This window comes from Elephantulus edwardii, unplaced genomic scaffold, assembly GCF_000299155.1.
Source record: "Elephantulus edwardii isolate Elephantulus edwardi_28Jun2011 unplaced genomic scaffold, EleEdw1.0 scaffold00033, whole genome shotgun sequence".
Classification (NCBI taxonomy): Eukaryota; Metazoa; Chordata; class Mammalia; order Macroscelidea; family Macroscelididae; genus Elephantulus; species Elephantulus edwardii.
In genome coordinates, this window is record NW_006399783.1 from 16,899,157 (window position 1) to 16,913,858 (window position 14,702).

At 38.7% G+C, this 14,702-nt stretch overlaps 1 pseudogene; it reads left to right on the top strand.

The window, feature by feature from the left end:
* The window catches only part of LOC102845660, a 14,696-nt pseudogene extending 907 nt beyond the window's left edge, over positions 1-13,789 (top strand).
* Positions 13,790-14,702: the final 913 nt, after the last annotated feature.

Genomic DNA, 14,702 nt, shown 5'->3' on the forward strand with positions numbered 1-14,702 from the left:
GTGAGAGAGAGAGAGAGAGAGAGAGAGAGAGAGACAGGGGCATGTCTGAGAAGGTAGTACATCCAACCTCACTGGAACTGATCTTGCTTTGTTGATGCTACACATGTGGGTTCTTCCACCTTGTGAAGTTAATGATCAAATGCTAGTACCTTGATGCACATTGCACTGCTTTTACACAAGGGTACAATACTACCAGTATTTAGAGATAGCTGCAATGACAGGCTATTTTACATCCACAAGATTGTTTTGTTGTTATTGCATGCCACTGAATTGGAATGAATTAATAACTAACACTCTAGTAGATTTTCAGGTGTGGTAAATCACATACAAGGAAATTATCCATCTTTCTCCCATGGAGCAGCTGATACAGTCAAACTGCATGTCTTTGGGTTGGCAGTGCAACTGCTTACACGCCAGGCCATTACAGTATAAAATGCTATTATGTTTTGATAACAATATGAAGTAATAGTGGTTAAACAGAGTAGTGCATATTTACTTGTTTCAATCACTTCAGAAAACAGTTTAATCCTGCAGAGTTACTTTGATGATGAGTAGTTTTTCTATGCTGGATGTCTTCTACTTACCTTTACAAATTCATTCTCTACTTCCTTTGTCCCTGTTCTGTGTCTGGAGACCTGGCTCATAAGAATAGGCCAGGGACTACTTTGTTTCTAGCTGGGCAATAACCAAGTCTGACAGGAGATCTAAAGGTAGAAAGAGATTGAAGGCAGGGTGCTTACTCATTCCTTGCCTCTCGAGTTTCCCATTGTGGTGTAGGGCTAAAAAGTGGCACTGCAGTCTCAAAGGTTCATGGTTGAAATCCACTAGATGCTCCACAGAAGAAGGATGAATAATCCCCTCCCAGGCAATTTGCATACAACAACAACAACAATAGACATAGTTTGGTAGTGGCTTCATCCTTCTTAATGATCCAGTAGTCTTGCAATTTCTTTCTATCTCTAGGTCCTGGCATCTGCTCTTTCTCTGCCCTCTTCTTGTCTAGAAATATTGACATGCCCTCTTGTTAACTCCAGCTTGCTCCATCATCTCATGCTGGTTTTCTTCAACTCTGTATCAATATTAATAAGGATTACCTGAATGTCTTTAATTCATGTTTTGAATATGCTGTCTGTTTGATAACATTAATTCATAACTTTATAATCCTTTTAATCCATAAACTCACTGTTGTTGAGTGGGAACCAACTTAGAGCTGACTGTCGAGTGGGTTTTCAGAGGCTGTAAATTGTTCAGGAGGAGACTGCCCATCTTTATAACTCAGAGAAGCTAGTGGATTCAAACCATCTATCTTTGGGTTGACAGCACAACTCACTACTGATCAAGCAACACTATGTACATTAGCTCTGAAACCTGCCCTATCCTGAGCCAATCTATTGTCTCCAACACTTCTAATCCCATTTTTCCAGTCACTGAGTCAATTCGTCTCATCTTGGGTCTTCCTCTCCTGCACTGCTCTTCCACCCTTCCAAGTATGATGTCCTTCTCTGAGGACTGGTCTCTCCTGGCCATATGCCCAGAGTATGTGATAATAGAGCTTTAAAATCATTGCCCCCAGGGAGCAGCTTGATTTCACCATCTCCAGGACATACCTATTTTTTTCTCCTGGTAGTCCACAATATGTTCAACACTCTTCTCCTGAACCATAAATCAAAGGCATCGATCCTTCTTCTATTATCCTTAGTTATTGTCCAGCTCTTGGATGCATACCAAGTGATTGAAAAGACTATAGCCTATATAAGAGCATCTTAGTCTTCAGACTGACATCATTGAGGTCACTGATAGTAGACATTCCCAGTGCAATTAGTCTTTTGATTTCCTGACTGCTGGTGCCAAGAATGTTAATTGTGGAAACAAGCAAGCTGAAGTTGTTAACAATCTCAATCTATTATGAAACTCCCAACTAGTCCAGTGATGATAATCTTTGTTTTCTTGATGTTGACCTTCAATCTATATTGAAAACTACAATCCTTGACCTTCTTCATGTCCTCCTCAGTTTCAGTTTTAGTAAGCAAGGTTGTGTCATCTGCATAGCACAGGTTGTTGACGAATCTTCCTCCAATCCTGATGCCACATTCTATTTCATAAAGTCCATCCTCATGAATGCTCTGCTCTGCATATAGATTGGAAAGACATGGAGATAGGATGCATCCCTGATGCACAACTTTCCTGATCCTGAACCATGCAGTGTTTCCCTGCTCTGTTCTGACTACGGTTTCCTGATCCAAGGAGCACATTTCTTATGAACACAATTAAGTGTTCTGGGATCCCCAATCTTCTCAAGGTTAGCCACAATTTGTTGTGATCCACACAGCCAAATGCCTTTGCATAGTCAATGAATCACAGATAGATATTCCTCAGGTACTCTGCTTTCAGCCAAGGAGATATCACCAGGAGGATGTCCCTCACACACAGTGTAGGAACACCAACATCACAGGGAAGTGGGGAGAAAGTGGATAGATAGAGGTGGGTGGAGGACTGAGCTATCAAACCAGAACTGACTAGGGGAAATTATGGAGAGGTCCTAGAGGGGAAAGGAGAGGGAACTGAGCTGGATGCTAGTGAAGCAGGAGTGGGAGTGAGAACAAGACACATGTAACTAAAGGGTAGTGGAATGGGGAATCAACACTTGATCCATTACTTGAATAGTGGAAAATGTCTTTCATCTGCTCTTTTGTGCAAAATTCTCATCTGTTAAATATTACTTTAGAGCCAAGCATACAAATCAAGACAGACTAGGGAGAATGATTGTCCATCCACTCACAAAACAAGAGGCTTCAGAAAACCCTATGTATAAAAGAGCACACTTAGAATAGACTAACAGATAGGAGAGCATAGGCAGAGACTCCTTACTGGGAATCACAAAGAAGAAGGAATAGTTGCACACAGACTCTACTGATTGGAATGTGGAATGTGAAAAGAATAAATGTAGGAAAACTAGAGATTGTTAAGGAAGAAATGGAATGCATAAACATGCATCCGAGAGAGATATTTTGTTAGTAGTGGGTGACTGGAAGGGAAAAGTCAGGAACAGGGAAGATGGATCAGTTGTTGGAAAGCATGGACTTGTGACAGAAATGAGACTGGAAATACATTGATAGAAATTAATCCACTATGTTGCTGTTGCTATGTGCCGTCAAATTGCTTGCAACTCATAGTGACCTTATGTACAACAGCCCTAATCTCTGTTCTGTCCTGTGCCAATCTCATTGTCTCCGACACACTCATCCTGATTACCCCAGTCACCGAATCAATCTGCCTCCCAGAGGGCCTTCCCCTCCTGCGCCTGCACTCCACCCTCCCAAGCATCATGTCCTTCTCCAAGGACCAGTCTTTCCTTACAACAAGACCGAAGTATGTCAGACGTAGCCTCAGGATCCTTGCTTCCAAGGAGCAGCCTGGTTTAACCCTCTCCAGGATAAATCTGTTTGTTTGCTTGGCAGTCCATGGTACCCTCAATACTCTTCTCCAACACCAAAGCTCAAAGGCATCAATTCTCCTTCTATCCTCCTTAGTCATTGTCCAACTCTCTGACGCATAACAAGTAATTGCAAAGACCATGGCCTGTACCAGATGCACCTTAATCTCCAGAGACACACCGTTGCTCTTCAGTACTTTGGAGAGGTCCCTAACAGCACACTTTCCCATCGCAATACTTCTTTTAATTTCCTGGCCGCTGGTGCCAAGAGTGTTGATTGTAGAGCCAAGCAAATTAAAGCTGTGAACAATCTCAATCTCTTCGCCGTCCATCCTGATGCTGCCAATTGGTCCAGTGGTGAGAATCTTTCCAATAGTCATAATGTATGACCTAGGAACACTACTTCTTGGAAAAAATTTTAGAGCTGTGCTGTTCAATAGAAAGCTAAAGTGAACCATAAATGAAATGCCAAGTGATATAAAGTTCTGTAGTAACCAGCTTTCAAAAGTAAAAATTAATTGCTGGAATTAATTTTAGCAAGTATTTTATTTGACTAATACATTTAAAACATCATTATTTTAACACATTCATGATTAACCACCATACATCTATCAGTTTGTTGCACTGTGATGGTGAATTTCACTAGCTGAGAACTGATAATTGTACCATAAAATATCAAAAGGGTTACCCAGGGTAGGCAGGTTTCAATAGAGTTTTTATATTAAAACAGACTTGGAAGAAAATGATGATCTACTCCCAAAATTTAACCAATGGAGACTTTAGGCATCATGGCACAATTTTGTCCAGTATAGTGCTGGAACATCAGCCCTAGGCTGTAAGACGTTCAACACAAACAGTGGATGCGACAATGGACTCAATCCCAGTAATGATTGTGAAGATAACCCAAGACTCTTTTTTAACATTTTCTTCTATTCTAAGCCAGAGTCATCAAAATTGAGGTCAACGCAGCAGCAACTAACAACAAATCAAAATGAATTCTTCATACTATGTTCGTATAAACAATTTTTCATACTAAAACTCCAACCTTTGGTATATTTTCCACCTGCAGCATAGTACAACTCATCTCAGACCAGCCATATTTCATGTGCTCAATCTCTGCATGTGGCTACAGCTGCCATATTGAGCAGTATAGCTCTGGAGGGAATTTTACATAGTTTTCCCTAGGAGACAGCCAGACTTGCCCAATCCCAGGACATACTGCTTATATACAAGTAGAAAAAGGCTTGTGTTGTTGATTCCAATTATTTCTCACCTCTTCCACGTCACTTATTTTCTGGATCCAATGACATTTTAGGCAGCACTTTAGGAAATTGGGAGGGGGAGGAAGGAGTCTGCCATTGTGGGCTTAGATTCCATTTCTGTGTTCCCTCCCTCATCAAGGAGCAGCAGACACTTTTTTGTCCCCTGCCTTCTCCCATTCTTCTTACATTTCTTGTGTTGAGTAGCTACATCATGGCATTAACACCTCTGTTTCTCCTCTCAGGCTATGCTACTCCTTTTTAACAATACTAGTCCCCTTGCATCTTTGTCCTCTGCAAACTCCACAGCCTCAACTCTCCATTATACATTAGTGACCTTCTGTCTGCTCCCTGACACCAAAGACAGAAGGTGAGAGGGAAAGTTGTAGTCTCAATGGAGAGTGAACACTCTTTTCCCTTGTTGAACTCTCATTGTCAAATCTAAATTGATCCTCTATTTTAAACATAATTTAAAATAGAAAACAAAAGAAATAATTGCTATGCAGTCAGTTCTGGCTCCTGGCCACCCTATGTATTTCACAATAGAAATGTGTCTCGTGGCGTTTCTAAAGCTGTAATATTATAGAAGCTCATCTCCAGCCCTTTCTTCTAAGTACCTGTGAATGGATTCAAAGCATCAATCTTTCGGTTAATAGGTGATTGCTTACCATTTTCTTCACCTTTGCTACTGTTTTGTTCATACTTGAAGCAATAAACTACTCCACTGTAGGTAAGTGACAGTTTTGCCTACTTCCTTCTCCAAGATTCCAAAGGATTTGCTTGGAGCAAATAAAGATAAAATCAGAGATGAATAAGAGCACAAAAGAACTATTTTTAAAGAAAATGCATCCTTCTGAGCTACATTAGGGTTAAGAGTTTAGTCACAGGGAATGATAATTGAGTAGATATTAATGTGCAAAGTGCTGTCTAAATAATTACAGCTGGCAATGATATTCAATTATAATTTATGAAGAAGAAAAGCATTTAAAGAGTTGGTCAGGTTAATAGGGTGCTAATTCCAGAAGGCAAGCCTTTTAGAGTGTTGATGGGAAAGTTGCCACGTTAAAGGCTAATTTCTTTTAGGCAAAAATCCACAGACAATTTGTAGGTTAAAGTGAAAATGTTTTATAAACTGTAAAGAATGATGCTCTTGTTAAAAAGAAATGGTTTTATTATCGGATGAGAAGTGGCAAGGTTAGAGTAGACAAAATCCACCTTTCTTCCTCCTTTGTCCCCACTTAGGGGTACTGATGGTTCAGTAATGGAATTCTCAGTTTCTGTGAAACAGATGAAGGTTCCATCTGTGGCAAATTCATCCCATGCACCTGCCTGTTAACAGAGGTTTATGTGTCGTTAGTAAAATATTGAGCAGGTTTTAGAAGTTTCCAGACTAACACAAACTAAGAAGAAAGATCTGTTTATTTACTTTTAGAATAAAAACACTGTGGATCATAATCATTCAATCTGTAACTGTGAGGTTGGACTGGACAGCGTTTAGTTTGTGCTGTGTAGGTTCTCAATAAATTGGAGTAGATTTGATGGCAACTAACAACAATACACCCTTCTTATTTTATCATTTGTAAGAAAAGAAAAAGTAGTAGTACGACCTTTGTAGGATAGCACTTGACCAGAAGAAGAATTGGGTCACCAGGTGTTAAACATGAAATAAACAATTTTTCTTCCAGCCTACCCCTATCAAATTCATCTGTAGAGGGCTGGCCTCCTGGGGCTGGTCTGCTTCTCTCTAGCAAAGTACAGGAGAGTAAGTCAACTTAGTATCTCGTGAATTCCACTGTCCTTTTCTCTCCATTTCCCTGTTCCCATTTATTCTTTACTTGTCAACATAGTTTATTTAAAAGGTCCCAACTTTTACAAATAAAAACCCAGAAATCTTCAGTCCTGAGGACTTCATTCTCCAATTCAGTTTTTACTCATTAATTTTAAGTGTTTGTTGTTGTTGTTGATGATGATGTTAAAAATAGTCTAAAAGTATTATATTTTAGGGCATTATTTTTATCGTAGGAGTATGCAATGAGGGTTGCAGAGTGGATTATATTGGGGGGTAGGGGGTGGGGTTGGGGGAGGTGCGGGGCGGGGAGTGTGTACCAATGAGGGAGTTTTTCTTTTGCTTTTCAAGGAGAGGAGCAAATGGGGGGGAGGGGGGAGGGGTTTGTGCGGGGATAAGGGTGCAACAATGAATGAATGGAATCCCAAAATCTCTGTAGATGTTCATTGAAATGAAAAATAAACAACCTAAATTAAAAAAAAAAGAGATAGAAATGAAGCTGAAGTGCTTGTTCAGCTTTCAATAGAGCAATATTTTGGTTTTTATTTTGCTTCTTTCAGAAGCTCTGGTGGCTTAACACTAAGGGGTTGTGCTGCCAACTCAGAAATGCAAGTAGTTTCAATCTACCAGCTGTTCCATGGGAGAAAGGTGGGCAGTCTTATCCTGTGTGATTTATAGCCTCTGAAAATCCACTAATAGGTCATCTATGAGTCGGTTCACATTAGACGACAATGAACAATGTAGTTCTTTTTATGTGTCATTTCATTTTTTGAAAAAAACCAGAACCTTGCTGATAGTAGGGCCAGTGGTAAATCTTAGACAGCAAAACTCATCCTGCACAATGCAACTCATTGCCTTGTACTCTAAAACCAGATCCTTCCTTCTTTGCGAATCCAAAACTTGTTACCAACCTAAGCAAAATTGTAAAATACAAGACACTCAGCTAAGCTTGAAGTTCAAATAAATTATGCTCTTGTTTTATTTTTTAGAATAAATGGACTCAAATATTACATGAGACACACTCTAAAAATTTTATTTATATAGTAATTATTTATCTGATTAATAATTAAACATTGCACTTATCTGAACTTCACACCTAACTGGACTTCCTACATTTTTACTTGGTAATCTCAAAATTTTACATTTCTCATAGGAACCCTATTGGTACAATGACTTGAAAGTTGGGCTGCTTTCCAAGAGGTCAGTGGTTTGAACCCACTAGCTGCTTTGCTGGTTCAGCATGCTCCTGTAAAGATTGATGGCCCTGGCAACCTTGAAGTGCACCTCTCCTCTGTCCTACAGGTTCAGGAACAAACTCAGCAGGGAGGTTTTTGGTTTTCATACCTTTGGTGTCAATATCAGGAAAACAAAGATTCTCAACACCGGGCCAATTTGCAGTATCATGATGGATGGCGTAGTGATTGAGATTTTAGACAGTGATTGAGATTTTAATTTGCTTGGCTTCACAATCAACACTTGTGGCACCAACAGCCAGGAAATTAAGAGATGTATTGCACTGGGAAAGTCTACTGTAAGAGACCGCTCCAGAGTATTGAAAAGAAATGATGTCACTCTGGAGACTAAGATGTACCTGATACAGGCCATGGACTTTGCAATCACTTGTTATGCATCACAGAGCTGGACAGTAACTAGGGATGATAGAAGGAGAATTGAAGCCTTTGAGCTGTGGTGCTGGAGAAGAGTATTGAATGTACCATGGACTGCTAGGAGAACAAATAGGTTCATCTTGGAGAGGATTGAGCCAGGCTGCTCTTTGGAGGCAAGGATTCAGAAACTTTGTCTAACATACTTTAGACATGTTGCAAGGAGACATGAGTCTTTGGAGAGGGACATCATGCTTGGCAGGGTGGAGGGACAGCCTAGGAGAGGAAGACCCTCGATGAAATGCATTGATTCAGTGACTGGGATTATGGGGGTAGAGGTGTAATACCGACACAGGATAGAGCAGGGTTTAGGACTGTTATACATAGGGTTGCTATGAGTTACAGGCGACTAGACAGTGCATAACAACAATCACCACCACCTTTGGTATGCCTCTCTCTAAAAGCAGTTAGTATAATGCCCAGTAACAAAGGCTAAGGGGTCAGGAATGCACTGCCCTGCAACTCACTACCGATGAGATCTTGTATAATATCAAAACTAGTTGTCATCAAGTTGATCCTAACTCATAGCAGCCCTGTGTATGTTACATAGAACTGTGCTCCATAGGATTTTCAGTGACTGTTCTTGGTGTTCTGTTTTTTTAAATGGGTCACCAAATCTTTCTTCTAAGTCCCCCTCTGGGTGGACTTGATCCTGTATCATTTTGGTTAGTGAAGACATGACTCATCACCAAAATCAATTGTGTTTCCTCAGTTGTAAAGTAAGGGCAATAATACTCAACTCATTCCTGTCTAGTCCAAAACGACTCTAAACTGACCTGCTAACAGATTTTCAGAGGCTGTAAACTTTATGGGAGGAGATTTCCCATCTTCCTCCCAAAAAGCAGTTAGTGTATTTGAACTGTCTGCCTTTGGGTTGATGTACAAATCCTTACCCACTAGGCTACTAGAGCTCCCTAAGGTAATAATGAGGTCTACTTTAAGGAGCTGTTGCAAAAGCAAAGAAAGTTGATGTATATAAAGCACTTTCAACAGTCCCTCATATATAGTAAGGGTTCAATAAATATTTGTCTTCATAGGCCTATAACTTAAAGCAAGGAAGGTATTGATTAATTCAAGATCAGTTATTCAATACATGCCCTGTGCTGCAAATTACATGCATAGTAGATCAATATGTATAAACCCAGAGGCTTCTTCTATTTTAAGGTGCTGAGGTACTTGGAGCCCATCCAACCAACAAAGCTTTCAATGCCTCTTTAGTGATGGAGAGATATCAAAATGCTTTGAAAGCAACAAGCTTAAATCCTATGGTTTTAATATGGATAAGAATCAGCAGGAAAACTTTTATCTAGAAATATGTTAGGCCCTTTTGCCTTCTGCTAGAAAAAGAAATAATTGACCAATTATTGTAGTGAAATAGCTGGATAGATTTAGAACTAGAAACATTTTGACCTAGTTAATTGTTGCTGAGTGTAAATAAAGGAACACACAGAAAAAAACTGTACTGATCCACGAACTTTCGAAAAAGCCTTATAAATGTCATTAAAGTGCCTGGAAGGACTCACACCAAACTAGGAGTGGTAGTTATACCTCTCTTATAACTGTAAGGGGCAATTTCACCTTTGTGGTGTTCTTCCCCCCCAAAAAAAATTGCTATATATTTCTTGTACTGTTAAAATGAAAGTTAACTTTTATATATTCATTCCATTTCACTTCAAAGAACATGAAGGATGTATCCACATTGCCATTTCCTCCTCTCACTCCTTTTGGACTAGAGGGGCTATTCTGTGGAGAGTGACAAGATGCTTGAAAGGGTGGAGAATCAGCAAAGGAAGAGAGGAAGATCTTCAACCAGGTGGACCCAGTGACTGCAGCAATGGGCTCTAGGGTGTCATGTATGAAGATGGTGCAGGATAGAACAGGGTTCAGATCTGTTGTTCATAGGGTTCCCATGAGCCATACTTGACAGCACCTAACAACTACAACAAACACTCCTTATGGAACAACTGTTAACAGGTTTCAGATGTCTTTCTAGAAATATAAGCGTATATATAAACTATTGTTGTTGCTTGTTATTTCATTGACTACACACCGTAACCCCATGTATAACACCTTGCCTAACCTTGTGTCTTCCTCTCAACTTCTGGCATGTTTGAGTCCATCATCATGGCTATTGTACCAGTCCTTTTCATGGAGATTTCCTTCACCTTTGCTGGCCCTCTAATTTGTCAAGCATGATACCATTTTTTAGAGACCGATTCTTTCTGATGACAAATCCACAACAAGAAAGTTACACAATGTTCTGCTGTAGTCGATTCTCCTGGTTGATTTTCAGAAGCAGATCACCAGGTCTTTCTTCCTAGTCAGCTTTAGTTTGAATACTCTGCTGAAACTCATCCACCTTCATGACTGTGCTGATATCAGAAGCAGATCACCAGGTCTTTCTTCCTAGTCAGCTTTAGTTTGAATACTCTGCTGAAACTCATCCACCTTCATGACTGTGCTGATATCTGAAATATTTATAGGATAGCTTCTAGCATCGTAGCCACACATAACCTATCATAGTGCAACAAACTGACAGATTCAAGGTGGTATAAAACACATTGTTGTTATTAGGTGCTGTCAAGTTGAGGCCATAATCTTTTTTTTTCCACATCAATCGCTTTTGTTGAGAATTCTTCTCTTTCACAGATGCTTCATCTTGCCAAATATGATGTCTTTCTCCAAGGACTGGCTCCTTTTAACAAACAACATGCCTGAAATATGTGAGAAGACGTTTCAGCACACTTGAATCTCAGGAGCATCTTATTTGCACAAACCCAAGACATATTTGCTTGTTTTTTTGGCAGTCCATGGCATCATTTATTCTTCTGTCATCCTTATTCATTGTCCAGCTCTCAGATGCATAATAAGTAAATGAAAAGATTATGAATTGGTATATCTTAGTATTTAAACTGACATTGTCACTCCTTATCACTTTGGGGAAGTCCTTGACAGCATATTTTCCCAGTGCAACTTGTCTTGATTTCTTGACTGCTGGATCCAAGTAAGACAAAATCATTGACAGTGTCAATCTTTTATCCATCCATCCTGATGTGACCTATGCATTGAATAGTGAGGAATTTTATTCTCCTGATATTTAATTGTAATCCATATTGAAGGTTGTAGTCTTTAAGCTTTTGCAGGAACACCTCTAGTCAGTAAAACATAATTAAATATCCATCTAGTTTGCTCTGCTTTAAGCCAAGATCCATTTGACCTCAGCAAAGATACCTCTGGTGCCAAAGTCTCTTTTAAATCCTGCTTAAATTTCTGGCAGTTCTCTGTCAATGTACTGTTCTAGTAATTTTTGGCTAATCTTCAACAAAAATATTATTTTCATGATATATTAGTAATTTTGGTTGTTAATTTTCACATTCTGTTGGATCATCTTTTTTATTATTATTTTTAAATGAGAACAAATATGGATCTCTTCTAGTTATTTGGCCAGGTAGCTTTCTTCCAGATTTCTTGGCACATCATGGTGAGCAAGGCAAGGGCTACATCCATTTGTTGAAACATGTCAATAGGTATTCTATCGATTGCTGGAGCATTATTTTTTGCTAATTCCCTCAAGGCAGCTTGAACTTCTTTCATTACCATTAGTTCTTGATTGTATGCTACTTCCTGAAATAGTTTCAGTCTATTAAATATAGTTATTTTGTATATTCCTTTCATCTTTTTCTAAGGCTTTTAAAAATTATTGCTATTTTATACTGATTTATTTACAAAGTTCATATACATTGTTTTTCATACCTGATCTTTCCGTTTTTACCTCACTGCCCCTTCCCTGCACTGAGCAAACTGTGCAACCCTATAATAAAAGCCCCCTCCCATCTTCAGCCCTCTGTTCCCCCACTCCTTCCTGGATACTCATACTCATTCTACAATAATGATCTTACATAGTAATTGTCCTTATGAGACTGTTAGTTCACTTAGCATAATGCTCTCCAGTTGCTGCAAAATTAGACATTAATTTACAAAATCATTGCTCCTGCATTATGCAAATATTCCATCATGTGAATGTACTGTAATTTCTCAATCCTTTCAATTGTGTTTGGACATTTGGGCTTTTCCCATGTTCTTGTGATGGTGAATAACGCTACTATGAACTCTGGTGTACAAGTCTGTTTGTGCCTCAGTTCTCACCCTCTTGAGGTATATTCCAAGCAATGGAATAACTGGGTCAATATGGAATTTCTATGCTCAGCTTTTTGAGGAAATGCCAAACTGCCTTCCAGAGTGGTTGTACCATTTTACAATCCTACCTGCAATGTAGGAGTTCCTATCTCTCCACATCTTCTCCAACATTTATTATTTGCTGTCCTGTTAAACTTTGCCACTTATACTGGAGTGAAATGGTACCTCATGGTAGTTTTGATTTGCATCTCTCTTATTGCTAGTGATGTGGAAGGTTTCTTCATGTTTCTTTTGGCCATCAAATAGCATCCTCTGTGAAAATTCTTCCTGTGTCTTTTGCCCACTTTATAATTGTGTGATCAGTCTTTTTTTTGTGAAGGCCCTGTAGGATTCTGTAGACCTTTGATATGAGGTCCTTTTCTGAAATGGTATTTTTTCCCAGTCAATAGGTTTTCTTTCCACTCTGTTGGAAAATGTTCTTTATGTGCATAGAGATTTAATTTTTAGAAGGTCCCATTCACCAATTTTATCCTCTCCAGATTGTGAATTTCTGGCTTTATTTAGCAGTCTATTCATACCATAGACTAGGCCATCTAAGCTTGATCCCATTTTGTCTCTGATGAACTCTTTGATTTAGGGCTTTACTCCCATGTCTCTGACCCACCTTAATTTGATTTTTGTGTATAGTGTGAGATGTGAATCCTGTTTCAGCTTTCTGTAGGTAGCAGTCCAGTTTTGCCAGCACCATTTGTTGACGAGGGTGTCATGTCCCCATTTTATAGGCTTTATTTCCTTTTTTAATATCAGTTGACAATAGATATGTGAGTTTATTTCTGAGTTCTCAATTTTGTTGCATTGGTCTATGTGCCTGTCCTTTTACCAGTACCGTGTTTTGTTTACTACCACTGTGTAGTAGGTTTTGAGGTCAGGAAGTGCTATGCCTACCACTTCATTTTTGTTTCTCAGAAGTATTTTGCTTACTCCGGGTCTCTTGCCTCTCCAAATAAACTTAACAATTTCCCTTTCACTCTCCTTGAAAAATGAATTTGGTATCTGTGTTGGGATTGGGTAGGACTCTCCTGGGAAGATACCATCTGCCTTCGCAGTCACTGAATTCTCCATCAGTATTCCCTCAGTTTTCAAGCAAACATGCTGGGCTGAACCATGTCTAAATAGGGCTTATTGCATTCCATATCCTCTGCCTGCTCCTCACCTGTTTCTCAACCCAAAGATATAAACTACAGATTTGGCATTATTTATGCCTAGAATTTTAATGTATTGTGCAGAATATATTAATGAAATAGCTGCAAGGGACTGGAGGTTATTTTCAAAATACCAATATTTGGATTCAAGAGGAATGTTAATTTCTATAGTATTTTCAACACCACTCTTGTTCACTACTATGATTATTGTGATTATGTGGGTAAAAAGCCTTTAAATGTAATGACTGACCTGAAGAATTTACAACAGAAAAAGAAAGGAGAAGAAAAAGAGGAGGAAAGATGAATAATGTTGCGACAGTTACTTTAGATTTCTTCTGCTGGTCTTTTTCCTTCCACCATTGTTGTTTTTAATGTTGAAGTACAGATAATTAGAATCCTTTTAAGCACCTGATTCTTGATTTGAAAAAAAAAATATTCTTAATTTGTAATATTCACAGTAATAGGACACACACTAAAGTTTCTTGTTAAAGCAACACTGTTAATATCAGTTAGGAGATTCATTAAGCCTGAATCTGTATTTAGAATATTTGGAATATTTCTAATTAAGTTACACAAATAATCTCTATGCAGTCTTGCTCATTATTTCCTAATTAGTTCACACGAATTTATATCATTCAGTATAATAATGTTAAATGAGAAATAATAGCATGTTACTGTGATATCTCAACTTGGTCATCATGCTTTATTTATTACATTTTTGGAAGCAGGAGTGGCATCCACTTCCTAAACAATAAGCTTCTGGAAACTCTATGAACTTTGATAAATGATGATAGTTATAGAAAGGCTTCTGATCTTTTGTTTATAGGGTCACTGTGAGTCATGCTCAACTTGACAGCAATCAACAACAGTAACATTGCGTTGAATATGTAGATTGCTTTAGGTTAGACTGTCATTTTCACAATATTAAGTCTTCCTATTTATAAAAAGAGCACACTTTTCCATTTCTTTAGGGCTTTCATTGTGCCTTGCAGAAATATTCTGTAGTTTTCTTTACATAGGTCTTTTGTATCTCTAGTTAGGTTCATTTCCAAGTATGTCAATTTGTGGTTGGCTATTGCAAATGGTATTGCTTTCTTGGTTTCCTTCTCTGAGTTCTCTTTGTTACTGTAGAGGAATTCCATTGATTTTTGGATGTTGATCTTATATCTTACTACTCCACTAATTTGGCCTACTAGCTCTAAGAGTTGTTTTTTCTTAAAT